Genomic DNA, 27,302 nt, shown 5'->3' with positions numbered 1-27,302 from the left:
ATTCTAAGAACTTTCTACCTCATGCACAATTAACTGGAACTGAAGTTGTTTCAGTGTGAGCAAACAAAGACTCATGTTAAAAGTTTCACTTCCAATGTATTAAGCATGACCTATTGATTCATTTTTACGAGGGACCAAACTTCGGTAGGGTATAATTTACATACGTCTTTATACCAATTTTGCATAAGATACTCTCTTGTGCATATAAAACTTACCATATTTGTACAATGGAATAATTAAAAATATCACTTAATCACCATCAGGCATTTGTCACCTACAGCAAGATACGTGCCTCCTTTAATTACACCTATTATGATCTTCAGCCCCCCCCCCAATGAACCATGGACATTGCCGCTGGTGGGGAGGCTTGCATGTCTCAGTGATACAGATGGCCGTACCGTAGGTGCAACCACAACGGAGGGGTATCTGTTGAGAGGCCAGACAAACGTGTGGTTCCTGAAGAGGGGCAAGCAGCCTTTTCAGTAGTTGCAGGGGCAACAGTCTGGATGATTGATCTGGCCTTGTAACACTAAACCGAAATGGCCTTGCTGTGCTGGTACTGCAAGCGGCTGCAAGCAAGGGGAAACTACAGCTGTAATTTTTCCTGAAGGCATGCAGCTTTACTGCATGGTTAAATGATGATGGTGTCCTCTTGGGAAAAATATTCCCGAGGTAAAATAGTCCCCCATTTGGATCTCCGGGCGGGGACTATTCAGGAGGACGCCGTTATCAGGAGAAAGAAAACTGGCATTCTATGGATCGGAGCATGGAATGTCAGATCCCTTAATCGGGCAGGTAGGTTAGAAAATTAAAAAAAGGGAAACGGATAGGTTGAAGTTAGATATAGTGGGAATTAGTGAAGTTCGGTGGCAGGAGGAACAAGACTTTTGGTCAGGTGAATACAGGGTTATAAATACAAAATCAAATAGGGGTAATGCAGGAGTAGGTTTAATAATGAATAAAAAAATAGGAGTGCAGGTAAGCTACTACAAACAGCATAGTGAACGCATTATGGTGGCCAAGATAAGACACGAAGCCCATGCCTACTACAGTAGTACGGCAGAGCACTTGCCCGCGAAAGGCAAAGGTCCCGAGTTCGAGTCTCGGTCCGGCACACAGTTTTAATCTGCCAGGAAGTTACGGTAGTACAAGTTTATATGCCAACTAGCTCTGCAGATGATGAAGAAATTGATGAAATGTATGATGAGATAAAAGAAATTATTCAGGTAGTGAAGGGAGATGAAAATTTAATAGTCATGGGTGACTGGAATTCGAGAGTAGGAAAAGGAAGAGAAGGAAACGTAGTAAGTGAATATGGATTGGGGGGAAGAAATGAAAGAGGAAGCCGCCTGGTAGAATTTTGCACAAAGCATAACTTAGTCATAGCTAACACTTGGTTCAAGAATCATAAAAGGAGGTTGTATACATGGAAGAATCCTGGAGATACTAAAAGGTTTCAGATAGATTATATAATGGTAAGAGCGAGATACAGGAATTAGATTTTAAATTGTAAGACATTTCCAGGGGCAGATGTGGACTCTGACCACAATCTCTTGGTTATGAACTGTAGATTAAAACTGAAGAAACTGCAAAAAGGTGGGAATTTAAGGAGATGGGACCTGGATAAACTGACTAAACCAGAGGTTATGCAGAGTTTCAGGGAGAGCATAAGGGAGCAATTGACAGGAACGGGGAAAGAAATACAGTAGAAGAAGAATGGGTAGCTTTGAGGGATGAAGTAGTGAAGGCAGCAGAGGATCAAGTAGGTAAAAAGACAAGGGTTAGGAGAACTCCTTGGGTAACAGAAGAAATATTGCATTTAATTGATGAAAGGAGAAAATATAAAAATGCAGTAAATGAAGCAGGGAAAAAGGAATACAAACTTCTCAAAAATGAGATCGACAGGAAGTGCAAACTGGCTAAGCAGGGATGGCTAGAGGACAAATGTAAGGATGTAGAGGCTTATCTCACTAGGGGTAAGATAGATACTGCCTATAGGAAAATTAAAGAGACCTTTGGAGATAAGAGAACCACTTGTACGAACACCAAGAGTTCAGATGGAAACCCAGTTCTAAGCAAAGAAGGGAAAGCAGAAAGGTGGAAGGAGTAAATAGAGGGTCTATACAAGGGGGATGTACCTGAGGACAATATTATGGAAATGGAAGAGGATGTAGATGAAGATTGAAATGGGAGATATGATACTGCGTGAAGAGTTTGACAGAGCACTGAAAGATCTGAGTCGAAACAAGGCCATGGGAGTAGACAACATTCCATTAGAACTATTGATGGCCTTGGGAGAGCCAGTCCTGACGAAACTCTACCATCTGGTGAGCAAGATGTACGAGACAGGCGAAATACCCTCAGACTTCAAGAAGAATATAATAATTCCAATTCCAAAGAAAGCAGGTGCTGACATGTGAAAATTACCGAACTATCCGTTTAATAAGCCACAGTTGCAAAATACTAACACGAATTCTTTACAGACAAATGGAAAAACTAGTAGAAGCCGACCTTGGGGAAGATCAGTTTGGATTCCATAGAAATATTGGAACACGCGAGGCAATACTGACCCTACGACGCTAGCAAACAGTGAAGGAAACAAAAGAAAAATTTGGAGTTGGTATTAAAATCCATGGAGAAGTAATAAAAACTTTGAGGTTTGCCGATGACATTGTAATTCTGTCAGAGACAGCAAAGGACTTGGAAGAGCAGTTGAACGGAATGGATGGTGTTTTGAAAGGAGGAGGATAATGGAATGTAGTCGAATTAAATCATGTGATGCTGAGGGAATTAGATTAGGAAATGAGACACTTAAAGTAGTAAAGCAGTTTTGCTATTTGGGGAGCAAAATAACTGATGATGGTCGAAGTAGAGAGGATATAAAATGTAGACTGGCAATGGCAAGGAAAGCGTTTCTGAAGAAGAGAAATTTGTTAACATCGAATATAGATTTAAATGTCAGGAAGTCATTTCTGAAAGTATTTGTATGGAGTGTGGCCATGTGTGGAAGTGAAACATGGACGATAAATAGTTTGGACAAGAAGAAAATAGAAGCTTTCGAAATGTGGTGCTACAGAAGAATGTTGAAGATTAGATGAGTAGATCACATAACTAATGAGAAGGTATTGAATAGGATTGGGGAGAAGAGAAGTTTGTGGCACAACTTGTCTAGAAGAAGGGATCGGTTCGTAGGACATGATAATAATAATAATAATAATAATAATAATAATAATAATAATAATAAAGATTTTATTGTCTTTAGGCCATTACAGCAACTGACAACGTCAAATGAAGTTACAATTTATAATACAGTGTGATAAGGTATTGACTACTGAAATATTTTAGCTTATATTACAATAAATGTACAGTGGGTCATCTGTTGGATTACTGCATTTTACAGTTGAAGAATTCATTGACATCATAGAACGGGTGGGCAATAAACCATTCATGCAGTCTTTCTTTGAATGTTTGTTTAGGAAGATCCTGTATAGCATGTGGCAGCTTATTAAATAGTTTGTGCCCTGTGACTTCATAGCTATTTATTGATTTTGATTGTCTGTGGTAAGGCGTGTATATGTGTTTGATGCTTCTTGTGTTGTAACAATGTACATTTTCTCTACGTTTCACATCTTGTAGGTTCTTCTTCGTAAAGATTAAGACATTGTATATATATAGAGGTTTATTACTGTCATAATTTTTTGTTTAGTAAATAAGGGTTTGCAGTGAGCCTTATGTGAAGAATTTGTAATTATCCTAATGGCTTTCTTCTGCAATAATAGGATGTCATGTATATGACTACAGTTAACCCACAAGATAATGCCATAGGATATTATACTTTGGAAAAATGCAAAATAAGATGATCTGATGTATGTTTCAGGTACACAATTTCTGAGTTGTCTTAATAAATAAATTACTCTAGATAGCTTACTAATAATATAGTCTACATGTTGGCCCCAGGATAACTTTTCGTCTAAATAAACTCCCAGGAATTTAACAGAACTAGGGTCATCAGATAGTGGCTTGTCTCTTAGAGTGAAGATTATCTGCTGAGTTTTATTTTCATTTAGCAGGAAACCATTTGCTCTGAACCAATATGCTGCATGAGTGAGTGTATTTTCAGCACAGGTTTTAAGATCATTAAGATTGTTACTGCTATGAAGAAAAGTCGTATCATCTGCATACAATACAGTGGTGGATCTAATAAACGAGGGGAGGTCATTGATCATTATCAGAAACAGAAAGGGCCCCAGTACAGATCCCTGAGGCACACCTACTTTAACATTTTCTAAGTTTGACATTTCCTTACCAACACAAACTACCTGTTTACGGTTGTTGAGATAAGCTTTTAATAGTCTGAGACTGTTTCCTTTGATGCCATAGAATTCTAGTTTCTCTAGTAGTAGTGTGTGCTCAACACAGTCGAAGGCCTTGCTTAGGTCACAGAATGAGACCTCAGCAAAGCGTTTGTTCTCAAAAACTTGGAGGATGTAACTGACTACCGTGTTGATTGCATCAGTAGTCGGCAGATTCTTCCTAAACCCGTATTGCATAGCATTAATTATTCCTAGATTCTCAAAGTGAGATGATAATTGTTGGTACATGATGCATTCTATTACCTTGGAGAATGCGGGTACTATTGAAATAGGCCTGTAACTAGATGGAGAGTCTTTATCTCCCTTTTTGTATACTGGAACGATCCTAGACAGTTTTAACTCATCAGGAAAATATCCCTCAAGTAAGCACTTGTTTATGCAATGGGTTAAAGGGTACAGAATGCAATCACACACTTTTTTTAGCAGGTTGCATGATATGCCATATATATATCTAAGCTATTAGATGATTTAAGTTGTTTTATGGCCCCTTGTACATATCTACGCGATATTTCGGAGAAGGTTAGCATGCTTGTATTTAGTGACTGTCTACCCCAATTTTGGGAGAGTAACTCTGATGGACTAATGTCTGGTTTGATAATTGCGTCTCCTATTTCTTTCACTGAATTAATAAAAAACTCATTGAATGTTTGTGGTGGGATATTAATTTTTTTTTTTTTTAGTATCTGTGGCAGCACTGTTAATTACTTTCCAAGCAGTTTTGCATTTATTGGTGGAATTACATATGCTGTTGGCATTGTAGGTTTTTTTGGCTTGCAGGATGGCTTTTTTGTATTCATTCCTGCATTCCACATAGGCTGATTTGGCACAGTCAGACTTCATACTATTGTATATGTTGTATAGTAATAAAACTTGTTTCTTTAGATCTGTCAGCTGTTTAGTGTACCATATATTTTGTCTGTTTTGAGATCTGGATTTGTGGTTGCTGTCCATTATTTTGATTTTCTTTATGGGAATACTATGGTTAAATAGGGTCAAGAATGCATTAAAAAATCTATAAAATATTATTTTGGCTGGCAGGTCATTACTTGATGTGTAATGTCCATCGACACTACAATGGCCAAACCAGTCTCTGTCAGCAAGGGAATTACGAAATGTGTTAATTTTATCCTCAATTACGGGTCTGGTAATCACAACTGTTGGGACACGTCTGTTTGCATTGCTCCTATTGAGGGGAATTTTACTTGCATAATTTAGAGATACGGAGTCATGGTCAGAGAATGGGAACACTACAACTTCGCATGTGTTTTCAGTGGTCTTGAAGTTTACAAAGATGTTATTTAAACATGCTTTGTTTCTTGTGGGCCTGTTATTAACATGATGTAAGTTGTATTGTCTTAGTAAGTTTTCCAGATCTGCAACACTACCCTTACATTTAGTAACATCAAAATCAGCATTCAAATCACCTCCTATTGCAATATCATAGTGTAGCCATTTAATATTACTTAATTCACTCAATAGCATGTCCATTTTTTTCTAAAAATATGTTAATGCTTCCCTTTGGTGATCTGTACATGGATACTACTATTAGCTTATGACTATTAATGATTATAGCCATAACTTCAAAGTGCTGTTCATCACACAAGGAATTTAGGTCTAGTTTGGTTATTGTACAATTGAGTGACTGGTTGGAATAAATTGCCACACCACCTCTAATGTGCTCTTTCCTACAGTAGCTATTTACTATACTAAAATTGTCAAATTTGGCAACTGCAAGTTCATTCTCATTAGCCCAATGTTCACTCAGACAAAAAATATCAAACTGGTTATCAAGACCAAACTCATTCATGATCTTTCAGTCCTTGAACGTTAAGGTAACATATTTTAAGATCCACGCTCTTATTGCTTACACACTGAACACTATGGTGATTGGTTTTCAAACCTTTTTCAGGGCTTATCTTTTGGATTTCTGCCTCTTGTTGCCTTTTACTAAAAAATTGTTAACTTGGAGTGGTAGCACATCTACTGTTGTATGCCTACTCTTCCGTCCTTGTGATGATATTGTAGATGGGGCTGCTACTACAGGAATCGATGGAACTGCTGTTATGGTGTGTGGAGGCACTGTTGTGGCATCTGGTGACTAAGGAGATAAGGTGGTTGCTTCATCTTCTGCTGCTGTTGAATCTTGCTGATGAAGTGTGATAGGTACTGCTGCTGCTGCTGCTGCTGCTGTAGGCATTGTTGTGGCAACTGGTGACAGTGGAGATTTGGATGTTGCTTCATCTTTTGCTGCTGCTGAATCCTGTAGATGAAGTGTGGTAGGTACTGCTGCTGCAGCGTTTGTTGTGTGTGTAGGTACAATTGCTGGTTCCACCTCTACTGCTGCAATAGAAGTAACCATTTCTTCAGGCTCTGCTTGTATCAAGCAAGGAACTGGAAGAGCAGCAATTACTTCTTGGTTGTCAGATGCTTTCAGAATCATGCTGATGTTTTGGCACAGAATCTTCTTGCCTCTGTTATTAAGGTGTATGCCATGTCTTGTGTAACATTCTCTTTGCAAGGAGTCCATACTTATAAAACATGCATTTTGGTAGGTCCTGCAAATCTTTGAGTATTGCCTGTTTGCTTTTATGATTTCCACATTCACACATGACCATTCCGAAAGGTCATGCCTATGTGGAATTCCGACTACAAAAACTGATTTCTCTTCTGTTGAATTTAGTATTGCCTTAAGGTTTCGTGTTGCACTGTGGAGGTCGTTTTTATATACATTATTGGCTCCAGCTATGGCGACAATATGTTGATCGTTTTCAGTTTCTATGTTTCTAATGAGTTCTTGGATGGGTGCACCTGGTTTGACAATACTAGTTGCTTGTATACAATGTCTGTAACATAGTGTTCTGAGGCATCAAGGGATCACCAATTTAGTATTGGAGGGCAGCGTGGAAGGTAAAAATCGTAGAGGGAGACACAGTTACCAAAAACTACTTTAAACAACATCAAATTTTACCACTTTGTCAGCAGAGGATCCCAACTCTCCTTTTGTTAAGCCATAGTCCATTCCCCCAAACCCCCTGACTGACTTCTGGAATTGCCCCTGGCTGCATAACAACTTAAAATAGAGTAAACATTTAGACTAATAAAGCAATTCAGTTCAATTTACTTGTAACGGCCCATTTTGATCACACAAATATTACAATTCACAATCATCAGTTTCAGCTACTGCAATCTTCAGATCAGTTACAAGTAGAAAACAGTAATGTAACCAAGTTCACTTAGCTGAAGCAAAATCTATAACAGGCTTAGTGATACATAAGAAAAATAAAAGATATTTACATGATTTACAGCCATGCATACCAGTCATACATCCCATAAAATATTCTGATGTAGGTATAAACATCAAAATCCATATATGTAGGTACATAGTAAGTGCTGGTGATGGCCTGGATGTGTCCAGCTGAGGGCACTATAGCAATGGTAGACGAGTAACCAGTATGCATAGTCATTAATTAAAATTACTTCATATGGCAAAATGAGCATCTGACTGTAAAACATGAACTGCCATACAATATGTGGAATCAGATCAATACTGAAACTCCACATAAAAAATATATGAGGGTTGTTTTTTAAGTAAGGGCCGTTTGCGCGTATAGTCCCGTAGTTCGCGCGGACGCCGCAACAAGCCACCTCGCCACTTGCTGCATCCTTCTCATTCACACTGATGCAAGTTGCAGCTCTGTAGCTGACGTGTATGCATCGCTGTGCTACTTTATAATGTTTACGATTATTGAATCGCCCGCCGCGTGTGAGATACGGTCAGTGATACGTTTTTTGACCGCGAGAAGCCTATCAGCTGCAGAAATTCATCGTCAGTTAACAGAAGTTTATGGCTTGAATTCAATGAGTGAAAGTAAAGTGCGTCAATGGGTTAGAGAGTTTAAAAATGGCCGTCAAAACGTCCATGATGAAGAACCCTCAGGCCGGCCCTCTGTGATCACTGATGATTTGGTGGCTGCAGTCGAAACAAAGATTTGTGAGGACAGAAGATTCACAATTTCCACTCTTTCTTTGGAATTTCTACAAGTTTCAAGATCGGTTTTGTACAAAATTGTGTCTGAAAACCTAAACTTTAAGAAACTGTGTTCTCGGTGGGTACCCAGACTCCTCACAGAGGACCACAAAGGGAAGAGATTTGCCACTTCATTGGACTTTTTGATTCGTTACGAGGAAGAAGGGGATGACATGTTGAGTCAAATTGTCACTGGAGATGAAACATGGGTATCCCATATCACTCCCGAAAGCAAGTGACAATCGATGGAATGGCGACACACAACCTCATCCGTCAAGGTCAAAGCCAAACAGACGCTGTCAAAGCGCAAGATTATGGCAACTTTGTTCTGGGACCGGTGCGGTGTTTTGCTAGTGGACTTTATGCCACGAGGAACAACAATCAACTCAGATGCCTACTGTGCAACTCTAAAGAAGCTCCGCAGAGCAATTCAAAACAAAAGGCGCGGCATGCTGACAAAAGGAGTTTTGCTCCTGCACGATAACGCTAGGCCTCACACCTCTCAAAAGACTCGGGATTTGATTGATTCTTTTGGCTGGGAAGTTTTGGACCATGCACCATACAGCCCCAACCTTGCTCCTAGCGATTTTCACCTTTTCCGGTACCTGAAACACCATCTTGGTGGGCAGCGCTTCAATGACGACGATGAAGTGAAAGCGGCCGTGAACTCTTGACTGTCGAAGCAGGCGGCCGAATTCTTTGAAGAGGGAATTAAAAACTTAGTTGTACGGTATGACAAGTGCTTAAATAAACTAGGCAACTATGTAGAAAAATAGGTAAAAGTGTGTGGGATCAGGAAAAAAAGTTTTTTTACAAAAGTATTTATATCTTTTTTTAAAAATAAAAACGACCCTTACTTAAAAAAACAACCCTCGTAATACACAATAATGGGAATCTCCCAGCCTGGCAAAGTAAACAAGACACAACTACGTAAATGTCAGAATAAAAAGTTTAAAAGTAACATCAGACTTATAAATTGAAACCTTTCAGTATGACAAAACAATGAAACATAGCTGCAACGGTAGGGCAATTAACAAAACAGTGGCTATTAATCAAAATCTCGAAAGTCGATGACACATTTGGAGTGTAATCTAAGTGGTGCCACCTTGTGGCTACTCTGTGTGAAGTTCTTGTTTTCCTGTGGTGGAGCTTGCGGAAGAAGGTCCACTCTCCTCGCTGCTGGTGTTTGATGCACACAACTGCCTGTCAAACTGCTGCAATGCTTGATGCTGCTCAGACTAGTAGTTTTTTGAATACATCAAAATAAGCATCCAAGTTAAACTCATTCTGTTCATTCAGCAGTAATCCCGGTTGCAGTTTTGTGTGTACATAAATTTCCATTTGTTTGAGTAGATTCAGTAACTGTCCTTTTGATGCCTTATGCAACACTTCCATATCATCCTCTATGTTGCTGCCACATGTTTTTCTTTATCCAAATGTTTACCGAAAGTGTTCTTATTTTGGCTATATGTATGCTCTCAAAACAAGTCATGAAATTATTTCTCATCTGACCATTATAAAATTTGCCACAGTCTTGAAAATTGATCTAGTACATTCCAGATTCAAAGTATTTGTCGCCATTGTCACCAACCTTGTCGTGTAGCCTAGAACCAATTGTACCTTTCGTTTGAAATCCCATTTTTACTTTCATTTTTTAGTTTGTTATAAAGGTTCATTACATACCTGTTTGCTCTGGCTACTTGTTTATCATATTTAACTTTTCCATTTCATCTTAGGGTTGAGTGGTAGTTTTACAATCCTGTTGATCATGGCTTTGAAGTATGCCTATTTATGCCTCGTAGACATATAGGTTTTTACATTTATAATCATGTCAGTAGCCTTTGTCTTCCTAAATATGATAATCTTATGCCTTCCATCTCTTTTAGTTAATCTACGATCCAAAAAACATATACTTCCTTCTTCTTCCAGTTCCACTGTGAATGTAACTTTTTCATGCATCCCACCATTCTTTCTGCTACCTCACATATTTCTTTTTTAGTCACCTTTACAAAGTAGTATGAATTTGTCTACATAACGTCTGTAACAGTTTTTTTTTTATCGTCAGGACTTTCTTCAAAAAACTTATTTTCTAGCTCATTTATGAAGATCTCAACTTAAGTATCTGATGAATTGTTGCCCATTGTGAGTCCAACCTTTTGACTTTTCTCTATTACAGACTTTATGTCTTCAATTGATAAATTCAGTTCACAATGTTTTCTTCTTAGAACTATCTCTCACTGTGTTGACCCAAAGGCAAGGATGTTGCTTTATTTTGGATATTTTCATTCCCAGTTATTTTATGGAATTATCTAGTGGGGAAAGCACTTAAAGTAAATAAACTGTTTATTCAGCAGAAGCAAGCAGTAAGAATATTGTGTAAAGTAAATAAGCATATATCTAGGAGAGACATTTTTTAAGAATCTTGTAATTCCTACTCCCATTTTCCAGTACATAGTTTTTGTTGCTGGCTATTTTTTTAAAAAAAATCAAGTGAACTGCAATTTGCACAACCACAATACAAGGTACAGAGTTATCCACTTTGGTGCAAAGGTACTCAAATTCCCATCCCACATAAAGCAATAAATTGAGAATATCTAGTAATTCAAAATAAAATTAAAAACATACTCCAACTCCATTAACCATCACTCCTACTATTGCAAGATTATCTATATTTACGAATGGAAAACTTCTGCTATGTACATGCCAAGTAGCAATGTTCATTGTGAAGTTACATGAGAAGTAGAAATTTACCATAAACACATCTCTTTTGACACAGATGTAGGAAATTATTTCCTTTCATAAATGTCAATCCGATTAAACAGTGGAAAATCCAGGATGGAATAATGACAGTATTAGGGAAAGGATAAATTTCTACTCACTGCAGCAGAGATTTTGAGTTGAAAATAGGCACAACAAAAAGACTGTGAAACATGAGCTTTCGACCAACAACTCCTACTTCTGAATTAGACAAAACACACAAACACAACTCACACACACATGACCACTGCCTCTGTCTGCTGAGGCCATATTGAGAGCAGCAGTGCTTGATGGGAGAAGCAATGTGGGTTATAAGGTTAAGGATGAGGCTGGGGAATGGAGGGGGGGATAAAAGATAGGGGTGGCCGACAGTAAATTGCTGCTTCTGGGAACATAAAGGGACGAGGTGGAGAGAAAGTAGAGCAGTTATGTGCAGTTGGAAGATTAGACTGAAGGCAAGGGAGGGTGGGGGGAGCAAAAGGCGAGAAATAAAGAGATTGGGGTTGTGTTTGTGGAATAGACGGCCATGTAGTGCTGGAGTTGGAACATGGAAGGGGATATGTGGGTGAGGGACAATGAGTAATGAAATTTGAGGCCAGGAGGGTTACGGGAACATAGGACACATTGCAGAGAGAGTTCCCACTTGTGCAATTCAGAAAAGATGGTGTTGGTAGGAATGATCCAGATGGCACAGGCTGTGAAGCAGTCATTAAAATGAAGAACGTCACATTGGGCAGCGGGCTTCAGCAACTGGGTGGTCCAGCTGTTTCTTGGTTACAGTTTATCAGTGGCCCTCATGCAGATAGACAGCTTGTTAGTTATCATGCACACATAGAATGCATCTTAGTTTGTTGATCACATGATTGCTTTCACAGGTAGTCCTGCCTATGATGGGACAGATGATGTTTGTGATCAGACTGGGGTCAGTGGTTCCGGGAGGATGTAGGGGACAGGCCTTGCACCTAGGTCTATTATAGGGATGTGAGCCACAAGGCAAGAAATTGAGAGCAGGGATTGTGTAGGAATGGATGAGGACATAGTGTAGGTTCGGTGGGCAGTGGAAAACCAATGTGGGCGGGGTAGGAAGGATAATGGGTAGGAAATTCCTCATCTCAGGGCATGCTGACAGATAGTCGAACCCCTGGTGGAGACTGTCATGGGTGGTACTGAGTCACAACGGGAATGTTCCTCTGTGGCAAGACAGTGGGTCTTTGGGAGGTGAGGGATGACTGGAGAATAAGGCTTGGGAGATCTGTTTCTATACATGCTTGGGATGGTAATTACAGTCTGCTCGGTGAGCCCTTGGTATATTACGAGGGAGGCTACTCATCACTACAGATTAGATGGCGACAGATGGCTAGGCTGCGTGGAAGAGACTTCTTGATATGTGATGGGTGGGAACTGCCGAAGTAGAGGTATTGCTGGTGGCTGACAGATTTCATAAGGATGAAGGTTCTGACATAGCTACCTTTGAGGTGGGGTTCAACATCATGGAAGGTGGCTTGTTGGCTTGAAGAGGACCAAGTGAAGCAAATGGAGGAGATGTTGAGGCTCTGTAGGAATGTGGATAGGGTGTCCTGACCATCTACCCAGATCATGAAGATGTCAGCAACGAATCTGAACCAGGTGAGGGGTTTAGGATTCTGGGTGGTTGGAAAGGATTTCTCTAGATAGCCCATTAATAAGCTAGCACAGGATGGTGCCATGCATAGGCCCACTGCCGTACCCTAATTTGTTTGTAGGTGATGTCTTCCATAGAAGTAACTATGGGTGAGGACATAGATGGCCATGGTAACCAGGAAGGAGGGTTGTAGGTTTGGAATCCATTGGATGTAGGGAAAGACAGTGTTCAATAACAGCAAGACCATGGGTATTAGGGATGTTAGTGTAAAGGGGGGTAGCATCAGTAGTGATGGGCAGGGCACCATGTGGTAAAGGAACAGTGGATAGTTGGTTGAGGAAATGGTTGATATCTTTTATATAGGTGGGTAATAGGCTGAAAGTGGTGTCCTACGGGAACAGATATTCTCTCAATGAAGGCACAGTAACTGACCACAACAAGGTGTCCTAGGTGGTTGGACTTACAGACTTTAGAAGCATGTACAAGGTAGGAGTGCGGGGAGTGGTAGGTGTTAGGAGGGAGACAGACTCCAGCGAGAGGTTCTGGGATGGGCCTAAGGATTTGAGAAGAGACTGTAGATCCTGGTGGATTTCTGGAATGGGGTCACACTGGCAGGGCTTGTAGGTGATGAATATGACAGTCTTTGCAGTTCAAAACAACAGTGGTGGAGCCTTTGTCAGCAGGAATGATTATCAGTTTGGCATAAGTTTTTAGATTGTGATTTGTGGTTCTTTCTGCATATGTAAGGTTAACTTGCATGTTGAGATATTTGGAGAATGACGGTGAGACAGGTTTGAGTTTAAGAAATTCTGGAAAGTTAACAATGGTTGATTTGGGGGGAAGTGGGAGAGGATCATGGTTGGATGGAGGAGTGAAATGAGTCAGGCAGCGTTCAACATTGGTCTTTGGTTGGTTGGTAGGGTTGGTGGTGAAAAAATATTTCCACTGTAGGGACTGGGAGAAGGAGAAAATGTATTTAACAAGTTCTGTATGACTAAATTTGGGAGTGGGATAAAAGCCGAGGCCTAAGGAAAGGACTGATATCTCTATGGTGTTAAGGCTTTGGAAGAAAGGGTCATGACAGTGTTTCAGGCCTCTTTACGTTTTGTGTTGTGTGTAGTGGTGGGATGAAGTTTTTCAGTGTGGAGTAAATATAGAAGGTCTGTGAGGCAGGGTTTGTCAGCTATGAGGGAATGTGGGTAAAATTTGGAGGTTGCTGTAGAGATGGTGGATAGTGGTACTCCAAGGTGGAAGTAGGAGGTAAACAGTTTGGAGAGCTTTTTTAGGTGGCATTATGCATGCTGCTCTAGTTCCTGGAGGACAAGAGTTTCAATGCGTGAGATGGGATCCAGGAATTTGGAATTGCATAGCAGGAGAATTTTGCAGATGGAGAGGAGGTATTGCAAAAACAATTTAGGCCTGACTGACATGTTTTGCAGGACTATGTTGGTGACTGTTATGGACTGGTGAAATCTGAACAGATGGAGGTCATGAATGAAATTTTCACTCTGCAGCGGAGTGTGTGCAGATATGAAACTTCCTTGCACATTAAAACTGTGTGCCAGACTGAGACTTGAACTCGGGACCTTTGCCTCTGGCGGGCAAGTGCTCTACCAACTGAGCTACCCAAGCATGACTCACGCCCCGTCCTCACAGCTTTAATGCCACCAGTACCTCGTCTCCTATCTTCCAAACTTCGCAGAAGCTCTCTTGCATACCTTGCAGAACTAGCACTCTTGGAAGAAAGGATATTGTGGAGACATGGCTTAGCCACAGCCTAGGGGATGTTTCCAGAGTGAAATTTTCACTCTGCAGCAGAGTGTGTGCTGATATGAAACTTCCTGGAAGATTAAAACTGTTTAATGAATTTGGTAAGAAAGCTTCAGTCTTTGTGCAGCCACGCGAGCAACAGCATTGGACTGCTCACACAGATGATGCCACAATATTATAGGAGGAGAAGGCGTCATCACCGTACAGTAGAGCACTTGCCCGCGAAAGGCAAAGGTCCCGAGTTAGAGTCTCGGTCTGGCACACAGATTTTATCTGCCAGGAAGTTTCAGATGGAGGTCATTGTGGAAGGAGGGGTTCCAGCTGGAGATGGGAAATTTGATGGTGAGGCCATTTGGACAGATTCCATGAGCTAACCAACAATGCAGGAATAGTATGTGGAACTGGGTTCTGGCCAGGGATAAGGGAACTTTTCTGTACTGGTGCAGGTAGAAGGGGGCAAGGAACCATGATGGAGTATAAAAACAAATAAAAATACGCAACAAAGAAATATGTGCGAAAAAATTTGCAAGAAACACCAAAACACATGAAAAAAATGCAAGAAGGGTAGAATGGAAGAGGTGTGGGCAAACAAGATCTAATCTGATGGAGTAGGCCGATAGTGAAAGGTGAAAACCCACTGAAATCGATGAGAAAACACAATGAGATCAAAGAAGACCTCTCACTGTGCCCTGAAATGAGGAATGTCCTACCCAATATCCTTCTTATCCCTCCCATAGTGGTATTCTGCCACTCACCGAACCCACACAACATCCTCATCCATCGCTACGCAACCCTGCCCCCAACCCCTTGCCTGTCTCATGGCTCTTATCCCTGTAATAAACCTAGATGCAAAACCTACCTCATGCATCCTCCCACTACCAACTACTCCAGTCCGGTCACAATCATCATCTATCCCATCAAAGGCAAAGCTACCTGTGAAACCTGTCATGTGATCTACAAGCTAAGCTGCAACAACTGTGTTGCGTTCTATGTAAGCATGCCAACCAACAATCTGTCTTTCCACGTGAATAGCCACCAACAAATTGCAACTAAGAAACAGCTACTGAGCATGCTGTCCAACACAAAGTTTTTCGCAGCCTGTGCCATCTGGATCTTTCCTACCAACAACAGCTTTTTTGCACTGCACAGTTGGAAACTCTTCCTGCAATGTATCCCATGTTCCCATAATCCTTCTGGCCTCAACCTGCATTAGTCATTGTCCTTCCCCCACCTATCAAATGGCTCTGAGCACTATGCGACTTAACTTCTGAGGTCATCAGTCGCCTAGAACTTAGAACTAATTAAACTAACTAACCTAAGGACATCACACACATCCATGCCTGAGGCAGGATTCGAACCTGCGCCCGTAGCGGTCACGCGGTTCCAGACTGAAGCGCCTTTAACCGCACGGCCACACCGGCCGGCTTCCCCCACCTATCCCCTTCACTGTTCCCACTCCAGCATTACATGGGCCTCTATTCCACCAATGCACCCCCGTATTTTACTTCACTTCTTTTCCACTGCCCTGTCTTCTGTCCAACCTCCCAACTAGACCTAGCTGCCCTATCCTCTTCTCCATGCCATCCCTGTATGCTCCCACAAGCAGCACTTTACTGTCTGCCACCCTTACTCTGCTACTGCTATCCCTACCCTTCCCACCCAAGCCTCCTCCTTACCCCCACCACTCAGCCTGATTCTCCCATCATGTGCAGCTGCTCGCAGCCTGGCCTCAGTAGCCCGAGACAGTGCTCATGCGTGTGAGTTGTATTTGCATGAGTGTGTTCGTGTATGTTGTCTAATTCAGAAGAAGTTCTTTTTGGCCGAAAAGTTATGCTTGACAATGATTTTGTTGTTCCTATCTGTGACTCAGCATTTCTGCTATATGTTGAGTACCAGTCTATTCTTTCCATAATATTGTCACCAATCCAAGTAAATATATATTAAGCTACCCAGAGTAGATTTACAGCTGCTATGTAATATGAGTGAGCAAATAGTAGGGTGTCCCCCCCCCAAGCACAGAGGTCCTGGTAACTTACTCCGTTACATTTAGATGGTGTGCCCCAGGAAAGTGTTTTAGAATCAGCAATGTTTATGTTGTATGTTAATCATGTTGCACCAAATACTGTCACAAATTGATGCATGCAGTGTGGTATACTGGTCAGCATCACTGGCTGGTGTGTTGTGGATCGCCAGATCAAATCCGACAACCAGCAATATTGGTTATGTAGTATTTATTATTTCTGAAAGGGTTCCGAAATACCTTATGTTTGTACATTTTGAAAAGCCATCATTCTGGAATATTCTAAGTTCTCTCCATGCAGTATTTCAGTTCTGTTCTGACTTTACTCTGGTGTTTGTAATAAACATGCCTTCAGTACTAAGTGTTGTATTTCACTGATGGGCCTGCTTTCTGGTTTGGACTCGAGTGTGGTTATGACATGGCACTGTTTTGTGGCAACACCGGTTACTTCAAAACATCTAAATCATCGTTGCACCTATTAGGCAATGTAAAGACGCTGCCTATGAGGAAAGGAACCAAAATACAAGCAGTACAGCATTCCCACGGTCTGTTTATCGATAAAACAAATTGAATTCAAGCCAGCAGTAAATCAGCTGCACATCAGGCATCTCTCAGTGTTCTGTGGAGATGGTTATCAGGACTTGACAAAATGGCTGAAACGATTTCATCAAACTGCCAGATACAACAGATGGTGTGACGTAATATGTACTTTTACTTGAAATGCACAGCACAACAATGCTGCAAGACCAATAAAGAGAAACTCAATAGTTGGGGCAAATTCCATGTCGAATTGAAGAAAACATTTGGTGACAATCAGCAACAAGTGTGACTAGTGGGAGAACAATTGAAGAACAGGGCCCAGTTCCAAAAGGAAATGACACAATTCTACATACAGAGTGTTTTGGCCCTATGCCACATAGTGAATCCAAATATGACAGAAACTAAAAAATTCTCACATTTGATGAAAGGAGTTGCAAAAGACATGTAACAAGCTCTTCTGGTATGGGATGTCACAACAACTGAGGAATTCATAAAGTGGTACCAGTGCAGCTGGATATGAAATCAGATGAAAGAAGTGTGACCGACTCCCAAATGTGGTCCCTATGGCAGCTATGGATGACCATCATGACCTCACCTCTCTCATATGTAAGGTAGCAAAAGAACAAATACAGCATTTTCAGGCAACCAGGACTATTGGACGAAGCATGCAAGAGACAGCACCCATGAATGTCGACCATATATGTTGGGGCAATAGAGAATGTTGGAGGGGAGGTGTATCAATGTTTAGAAATAATTTCAGTCACCAGTTAAACACACCTCACACTTACATCATAGGCCTCAAATGGCAATGCAGCATTTGACCAACACAGGTACAACCAACTCTTCCACAAATAATAATATTCTGCAGAAGGATAGACATTTGGAGAACAAAGACAATATGCTGGTATGTTTCCACCGTCAATGCCCTGGACACATTCTACACTAAATCTACATTTACATCTATACTCTGCAAACCCAGTGAGGTGTATGGCGGGGAGGTATGTCCCACTGTACCAGATATTAGGGTTTCTTCCTGTTCCATTCACACATGGAGTGCGGGAAGAATAACTGTTTGAATGCCTTTGTGTATGCAGTAATTAATCTAATCTTATCCTCACAATCCCTATGTGAACAATACATAGAGGGTTGTAGTATATTTCTAGAGGAATCATTTAAAGTTGGTTCATTAAAACTTTGTTAATACACTTTCTCGGAATAGTTTACATCTAGCTTCAAGAGTCTTCCAGTTCAATTCCTTCAGTATCTCTGTGACACTCCCCCATGGATTAAACAAACTTTGGACTATTCCAGTTCAGCTCCTTCAGTATCACTATGACACTCTCCCATGGATTAAACTAACTGTTACCATTTGTCCTGTCCTTCTCTGTATATGTTCAATATCCGCTGTTAGTCCTATGTGCTATGGGTCCCACACACTTGAGCAATATTCTAGAACCAATTGCACCTGTTATCTGTAAGCAATCTCCTTTGTAGACTGATTGCAATAAACCAAAGTCTACCACCTGTTTAACCCACAACTGAACCTGTGTGATCATTCAATTTCATATCCCTACAAAGAGTTACACCCAGATATTTGTATGAGTTCACCGACTGGTACAGTGACTCAATGATATTATAGTCATAGGATACTATGTTTTTTTTTGTTTTGCGAAGCGCAAAATTTTACATTTCTGCAAATTTAGAGAAAGCTGCAATCTCTGCGCCATGTTGAAATATTGTCAAGATCTGACTGTATATTTATGCAGCTTCTTTCAGATAGTACTTCTTCATAGATAACTGCATCATCTGTAAAAAGCCCTATTTTACTATTAATATTGTCTGCAAGGTCATTAATATTCAACATGAACAGCAAGGAGCACAACAAACTTTCCCTCGGGCACACTCGAAGTTACTTCAACATCTGACGATGACTCTCCATCCTGTGTGTTCCCTGTCCTCCCAACCAAAAAGTCCTCAATCCAGTCACGAATTTCACTTGGTACCCCATATGATCATACTTTTGACAATAAGCGTAGGTGCAGTACCAAGTCAAATGCTTTTTCAGAAATTGAGAAATACTGCATCTACCTGATTGTCTTGATCCAAAGCTTTCGGTATGTCATGTGAGAAAAGTGTGAGTTGGGTTTCACATGATTGACGTTTTCAAAATCCAAGCTGGTTGGCTTTGAGAAAGAGACGCAGAGAAAGAAGAAGAGTGTTCAACAACTATTATGCCGAAAGATGTCAACCAACACAATAGTCTTATTCACAGCGTTCAACCTGTAGGACAAAGCCCTTCACAGTACCTGTACGAGTTTGTTCCCCAACATGCCATAGCTGTTTTCTGTCATCCTACAGAGGTAGCAACCATTAACCTAGCTGTTGAATTCAGGAAAACTAAGTGAGGCAACCATTTGTGGAAGTGAGGCTGTAATGACGAGATATCTCATTGATATCATCGTCTATGGCCAAGCTGTCTGAGTGCTAATCAATTTAGGGGCTTCTTTTATCAATTGCCAGCTAAAGAATACATTCCGCGATACGATAATGATTATGCTGAAGGTCGGAAATCATAAATCCGACAGGAACATGTATTGTAAGAGTTACTGTTAATGGCAGAAGACAGCCTTTCGAATTTGTCTTTTTAACAGAATGTAGTCACAATGTTTTTTTTGGATAGGACTTCTTGGAGTTGTCACAAGCAGTCATACACTGGAAGATCAGAGCTCCAGACTGATGAAGCTATTTCAACAAGCACACGTAACAAAGATTGCTCTGGACAACTGTTTTCAGATGAGGACATTGTTCTGTCATCATTAATGAGTTGAGTTCCTGTGGTCACTCTCGATATTCAGTTAAACTTTGAAGCTTTCATCAATTGCAAAACCTCACTTTGGCTCACAAAACAAATCTACAGCCCCAGTGATGACCATAAACATTGCAGGAGTTCAAGGAGAAATATGCATTGCTAACTGTTATGAGCAGGCACAGCTCATCTCGTAAGGTATGTAAACAGGAATGCCAAAACCAGTTGTGGATGGGAAGTGGTTGGACATAGAAAATATGATGAAAGAATTAAGAACCAAAACTGCACTCACTTTCTCCCAATCTCACCCATGACACACAATCTCACAAGCTCAATCCTGAATGAGGGTGTTAAAATGGTTGAATGTGTTCTACAACTGTCTATTAAAACACAAATAAGATAAAAAGAAAAACTAAAATAGTTTTATAGGAATTTGTGGTTGGCTGATCATTTACAAAAAATATAGATGAGCCAGCCACCCTGAAAACACATTAAAAAAGGAGGCCCAAAATTTTATGGAACAAGCTGGACATTTCACAAAAATCTTCAAATAAGTGCGACATTTATGTCATTGTCAGTTAAAAATAGGTGGTTAATTAGTCATGAAATGAGCTGTTGCACTCTTGTCAGTATTCAAAATACAGTCTACTAAAATGTGGAGCATTATGGATGTGCGCCATAAGCACAACACACAGGAAGGTCCTCTTACCACAGCAAGAAGCCAGGAGTCAGGGGACTGTGTCCTACTTGAAGATGAGTGAGAGTGACCTCATCCTGTCTGCATGGCCGGTAGGAAGTATGCCATGGCCGAGTTGCGGACTTTACCAGGCGCAGTTTATTGTCTGCCACTTCCAGCCACTCTTCTTCCCATCGGTGCACGACTCTGTACCTCAACCATGGGGCAATACCATGTTGGAGGATGACAAACTGAATGAACTGAGGATAGTGACTACATCCACCATTTTGTTCCCCTTAATACAAATGTGCCCTTGCATGCACCAGAAACACACCTCTTTCCCTAGCCTTTGTAAGTAGAGGACACATCCTGGATATCCTGGACTACTTTATCTGTTGGGTAAAGGTGTAGTAGAGAGTCAAGGGCACCCAGGAAGCCAGAACAGATAGGGAATTTAGCAGGCATGACACATCTCATCTGCTCCAGTGCCCTCAAGATCATGTATAATTCAGCACTGAAGACAGTGAAGTCTTGAGATAACTGTTTCTGGAGAACACGATCAGGAATAACAACACAGCAGCCAATGAAATTCCCTTGTTTAGACTCACCCCTGAATACAGCTTACTTTAAACTCAGAAAATATCACATTAAAGACATATGCAGGAGTGCAACCTCTCCTGGACTCCATGGAATGTAAAATTACTTTGACCTCTGCAGTGATCAGGGAGACAGCCAGTTATAACCCCGGATTTGGTCTGTACTTGTCCCTCATGAAGTGACTATAGCACATGCTTCACGCAGATCCCACATGGCCTTGTTGCTTGATGATGACTGGAGAGATGGTATTCCATAGCTGGTTGAGCAAAAATGTCTGTCTTGGCTCTCATACGTATTGTATATTACCTATCTTTCCCTATAGCTGACCCCTATTTTTCTCAGAATTTCAAACGTCTTGCACTACTTTACATTGTCGAACACTTTTTCCATGTCGACAAATCCTATGAATATGTCTTGTTTTTTCTTTAGTCCTGCTTCCATTATCAACTGCAATGTCAGCCTTGCATCTTTCACGCTTTTACCTTTCCTAAAGCCAAACATTGTCATCCAATACATCCTCTATACACTTGACCCCTGGGGCAAATAGAGTCTGAGACCCTTAATACATTATCGTATTGAAGTCTCCCATTGGGGAAATGGGCAGGTAAGTTGTTCTAAAAGATCTCTGAGAGCCTCAGAATTTATCGCCCTCTGTAGTGGTAAATAGACAGCAGATGGTAATCCCTTGACCCATATGAACTTCAACAGCAACTACTTGCAAGTCAGTAACCAGAGATAGATCAGAGGATGGTATCTGTTACTGACAACACAGCAATACCTCCCTTGGCCCTTTCTTCAATCAGGCCACTCTTGCAATAGAGGGTATAGCCCCATAGCATGAGGGGGTAAAAAGCTTTAAAATTAGTATTTTTGTAAACACAAGCACAGGGGGTGTACCTGTGCTAGGATTTCAGTTACTCCACATTCATTCCAAACCCACTGATGTATGGGAGTCATATAACGAGTGGATTGTATTTTCACCTTGTCTCTCCACCATGGTGGAAGCCTGCAACAGGTGTAGGCTCAGTCTTGGGGCAGGATGGTTGCCCCAGACAGACTACTTATTCCTCTGGTTTTGAAGCAGAATCATTAGAACTGTGAGGTCGAAGTCCACTGACATAGTCTGATGGTTTAGTGCCTGTATTTGCCTGCCACTGAAGTTTTTCATTTGGATTTTGGCTGGGAGGCTTTGTAACATGCAACAATAGTGACAGTGCTGATCTGTTTATCAGACTCTGCCTCTGAGAGTGCTGGGAGCTCACCACCACTGGCAACTGTGCCTTTTTCTGATGTTCTAATGGAAGTTATGGGCTCCAACATAACAGCATCTTTACAAATGGACTTAAAAATAACAGTAGCAGTGCGAACACTAGCAACTTTCATTTATGTAGAGACATTGGCTTTTGGAATACACTTTCCACGAGTTGAAGCGAAAGAAGTAGTGAATGTGGAAGGCTGCATGAATTTATACATCTTTTTGGCCTCACCACAACCACACAGGATCCACTTGTTTATTTTCAGCTCTCATATTTTACTTTCTTCAAGGTAGATGTTGCAGTCCCTTCTCCAGAAAGGGGGAAGCCCAAACCAATTTTCACACTTCAGAGGAGTTGAACAAATGACTCCTTTGTGAGTGGCTTTCCCACATTCCCTGCAAGTTGTTTCTTCCTTATATGCTAGATTAATGTACCCAAAGAGCTTGCATTTAAAGCAGCGCATTGGATTGGAGATATAAGGCCACATTTTAAGTGAAGGAAACCAGCCTTGACATGCTCTGGAAATTCCGTACTGTTGACAGTGAGGATTAAGGAGTTTGATTTGACCAGCTCACTGTCTACCCTTTTAATTATGTTTTGCACCTTGATGATACCTTCTTGAGTCCACTCAACTTCCAGTACCTCATTGGGAATATGCACCAAATGTCTGTATGATGCAACACCTTTACTGTAGTTCAAGCCCTTATGTAGCCCCTTGTCGATTGCATATCCCCAAGATATTTGGCTTTCTGGAGGCTTGTTGCTTCTTGGGAACTAGAAGTTTTGACCAATACCCCAATTGCAGAATCGTTTGATAGATTTTACTGTCAGCAATTGCCTGTAAACCCTTCTGAATGTAGAACTATAGCCTGTCCAAAATTACTTTAGATGCCAAGGACAGAAGTGGTAGGGAGGGAAGCCCACATGGCAGGCCCCAGTCTCTTTCTGCCAATACCATACTACCTGCAGCTGTCCTTAGCTTGCTGATCTGTGTCATCGTTGCCCCCTGTGACTTCCTGTGTTTCCATTTTTACAGTTGTAGGAGTTATTATTTTATTTGTTGTTACCATAATTTGTTGTTACCATAATTTTTTGTTACCATTATTTGTTGTTACCATAATTTTTTGTTACCATTATTTGTTGTTACCATTATTTGTTGTTACCATTATTTGTTGTTACCATTATTTGTTGTATGGTACTGAACGATGTCACTGGGAAGTAAGTCAAAAATTATAAGTAGAAAAGTTCAATGTCTTTGTCTTGGCCTGGTGATTGCCATAAAAAGGGCAGCCAAGAGAAATGGCTTGTTTCTGTTATTTGTTGTATGGTACTGAACGATGTCACTGGGAAGTAAGTCAAAAATTATAAGTAGAAAAGTTCAATGTCTTTGTCTTGGCCTGGTGATTGCCATAAAAAGGGCAGCCAAGAGAAATGGCTTGCACATTACATGCCTACTTTAAGAATGAACACCTTAACTGCAGCCTACTGCTCTCCGTTGCAATGTGATCAACAGAACTACTGCAGATTTGAATATAAACGAAAACACTGTCCTGAAGATTTGGAAGGAAATGTTTGACAAAGAAAAGGAAACTGAACAACCATCAAAACTTAACAGACCTGGAAAAAATCATATCGGTAAGTGGATTGGCAAAATCTGTTTGCAGAGGATGCGATTTGTCTTCATGTTTATGATTATCATCGCAGGAAGGAACATCTGACGCTCAGGGAGTTATTGGTCATACTTAAAGAATCAAGACTTTTTCAAGGCTGTTGCACATCCCTGTCCACTCTTTTACACAACCTTGTTTATCACTATGGGCATTTACGAGGGTTGTACCAAAAGTAAGGTTCCCATACTTTTTACAAATAGAAGACATTGTTTATTGTTATTAATTTATACAATATTGAAAACTTACACTTTTGCCTATTTTTCAGCATAGTCTCCATTTTTTTCGACACACTTTTGAAGACGGTGCTCCAGCTTTTGTATTCCTAAGTTGAAGAAGTCTCCGGTCAACCCACTGAGGAAGCATGTGACCTCTGATCAGACTTCATCATCGTTCTTGAAGCATTTGCCACCAAGTGTTCCTTTAGCTTGGGGAAGCTGGGGTCTAAGTCCAGGCTGTATGGGGGATGGGGCATAATAGTCCACCCAAATTTCTTCAAAATCTCCTGTGTTGGACGAGCAATGTGGGGTCGAGAATTGAAGTCGTCCTCTCTGGCGATTCTGGATTGCTTGCCAGAGTTTGGTCAATGTTTCACAATATCTATCTGAGTTTATTGTCATCCCAGGTTGCATGAAATCAATGAGGAGTACCCCCTTCCAATCCCAAGACACAGTCGCCATAACCTTTCCTGCCGACTGCGTTTTCTTGAATTTCTTTGGTGGCGGTGAACTGGAGTGACACCACTAACAATTGTTGTTTTGTTTTGGGGGTGTAATGAACACTCACGTTTCATCTCCTGTGACATTAGAGTCCAACAACTTCTCCTTGTTGCCTCCCCCCCCCCCCCCCCTCACATTGTTGAAGAAACTTGCAAGCACTGTCAAGGCGTTGCTTTTTGTGTCCATTACTCAGCATCCGAGGGACCCAGCGAGCACACCTTGTGACAACCCAATGTTTATGTTAAAGTTCTTTCAACTGTGCCATGGGAAGATTCAGGAATGCATTCAACAAGTTCACAGACAATGACCCTCCAATCTTCGAGGAGCACACTGTTGATCTTCTGGACACCGGCGGTCTTCCACTCCGTTCTTCATTGTGAACTTCCATTGGACTCTCAGCAAAAGCCCTGCAACATTTGCGGATGTGCTGACAGACATGTACACTTCACCATAAACCTCAGTCAGTTGCCAATGAATGTGCATGGGCGGTAACTTCTTTGCATGGCAAAACCGGAGTACTGCTCGAACCTTGCACTTGGCGGGAGCGGCGATTAACACTTCCATCTCTGACTGCTGCCAAGCCAACATTGAGCAACGTAGCGGATTGCAGACGGGCAGGCTCGAGAGTGGAGGAACTACTGCGCACGGCACTGTTGTCGGATTTAGCCAATCACCTTCACTCGAGGCTGTAGCTCACTGGGAACCTTACTTTTGGTACAACCCTTGTATATGGTTGTAAACTGTGATGGAGAGGGAGCACATAGCTGCATGGGCATGCTGATTTTTAAGGGACACCCAACGTACGAATATCGACCAAGTAGCATGACTTGATGAAATGTGGGTAATTTTGGTCACCACACTGTCAAGCAGGATTGGACAGATGACAGCTAAAGGAACAATGACAATGCCCTCTGGTGGTGGTGGTGGTGGTGGTGGTGGTGGTGGTGGTGGAGGGGGGGCACTTATTCTTCTTCATGCAGGAGGTACCTCACAAGGTTTTCTCCCAAACTGTCTCCTGCTTTTTAAATAAAAGAAAATTGGAGATTATCAATAAGAAATGAAACATGTTACATTTACAAAGTGGTTGAAAAATTCACAATTACCAAATGTTGGAAAACCATCAACAGTTGTTCTAGATAATGCTCCTTACCATTCACTTGCTGACAAGGCACCTACCATGGCAAACCAAAAGGAAGCAATGATTGACTGGCTTCAGTGTCATAATGTCAATGTCAGTGCTTGGTGGAAAAAATATCTCTCCATAAGCCGCATTTCCCCCTATACAAAATCAACAAATTGGCAGAAAAACATGGGCATACAGTCATTAGGCTACCACACTACCACTGCCAATTCAACCCAATAAAATTACAGAATTAATATGGGCCAAATTTAAAAGTTATGCTGTCAGGAATAATAATAAATTTACCTTCTCTGCAGTCAAAGCACTCACAAGAGAACTTGTCAGGAACATCCTGTTGAAGACAGGAAGAGTGCCATCAGACATATGCAGACCATCATGGAAAGAGCATGACAATGAAGCTCTTTTGGAAAATTCAATGGAAAAGATGATAATTTCATTAAATGATGACAATGACAGAACCCATCACAGTAACAGTAGTGACATTGGTGAAGTTTTTCCAATATTCCCATACAAATGGAAAACAGATGGATTCAGCTATATGTTTGGCGGGTGCTGTTTACATCTTTAAGTACCTACATAACAAAATTGTATCACTCTAAGCTTTGAAATTTTATAACACAAAATAAATATTACTGTTTATGATATAACTGCTGTAATACAGAGGTCCTGTTATTTTTATTGCTGTTGTTCTTTCTAAACAATAGAAATTGGTATATTTAAGATATGGTTTCCCACCATGATAAACACGGTTAATCTTATTTTTTGTTGTGTTAGAATTAAACTTAAACAGGTGGATCAGAAAAATTAATAACAGTTTCATTACAAATCTATAGACATCTTGGAACAAATAAGCCCTCGGTAACAAATATTAAGTCAAAATTATAGACATCTGTTTCTCACGTTGAAACTGTATGGGGGCCTGATTAGTAATTGACATGTGAGTGGATCATTGTCTTTTAACTCAGATTTTATCACATTAGGGATCTCTGACAGAGTTATGGTTTTGAAAATATGAAGTATTCTTAAGATTTCATTCACATAATGTATCCATTTAACTTTAATAACAAAAAAAGCTCCCGCATGTAGAAAATTCAGTAAAGTCTTTAAAAAAATGCACTTTTTTTAAAGTGTCATTGTATCGTCTTAATAATTTGTTGCCACAAATTAAACTAAAATCAAACTGTAGTGTAACTATTCCAGAACACATGGATGCAATTTCCATATTTATAAAGTAAATAGTTTGCCTGTTTGCACGAGCTGAATGAAATGTAAGATTGTGTGTGCGTTCCATGCAGGTCGTGGCAACCTTGTTCTACACCTCCATATGCTCCT

General features: G+C 40.8%; 1 protein-coding gene across 2 annotated transcripts in view; it reads right to left on the bottom strand.

The window, feature by feature from the left end:
- The window catches only part of LOC126100194 (zinc finger CCHC domain-containing protein 17-like), a 54,573-nt gene that overhangs the window by 19,880 nt on the left and 7,391 nt on the right, over nucleotides 1-27,302 (bottom strand). The gene's annotated exons all lie outside the window — the stretch shown is intronic.

Source organism: Schistocerca cancellata, chromosome 9 (assembly GCF_023864275.1).
Source record: "Schistocerca cancellata isolate TAMUIC-IGC-003103 chromosome 9, iqSchCanc2.1, whole genome shotgun sequence".
Classification (NCBI taxonomy): domain Eukaryota; kingdom Metazoa; phylum Arthropoda; class Insecta; order Orthoptera; family Acrididae; genus Schistocerca; species Schistocerca cancellata.
This window is presented reverse-complemented; position numbering and strand designations above follow the sequence as displayed.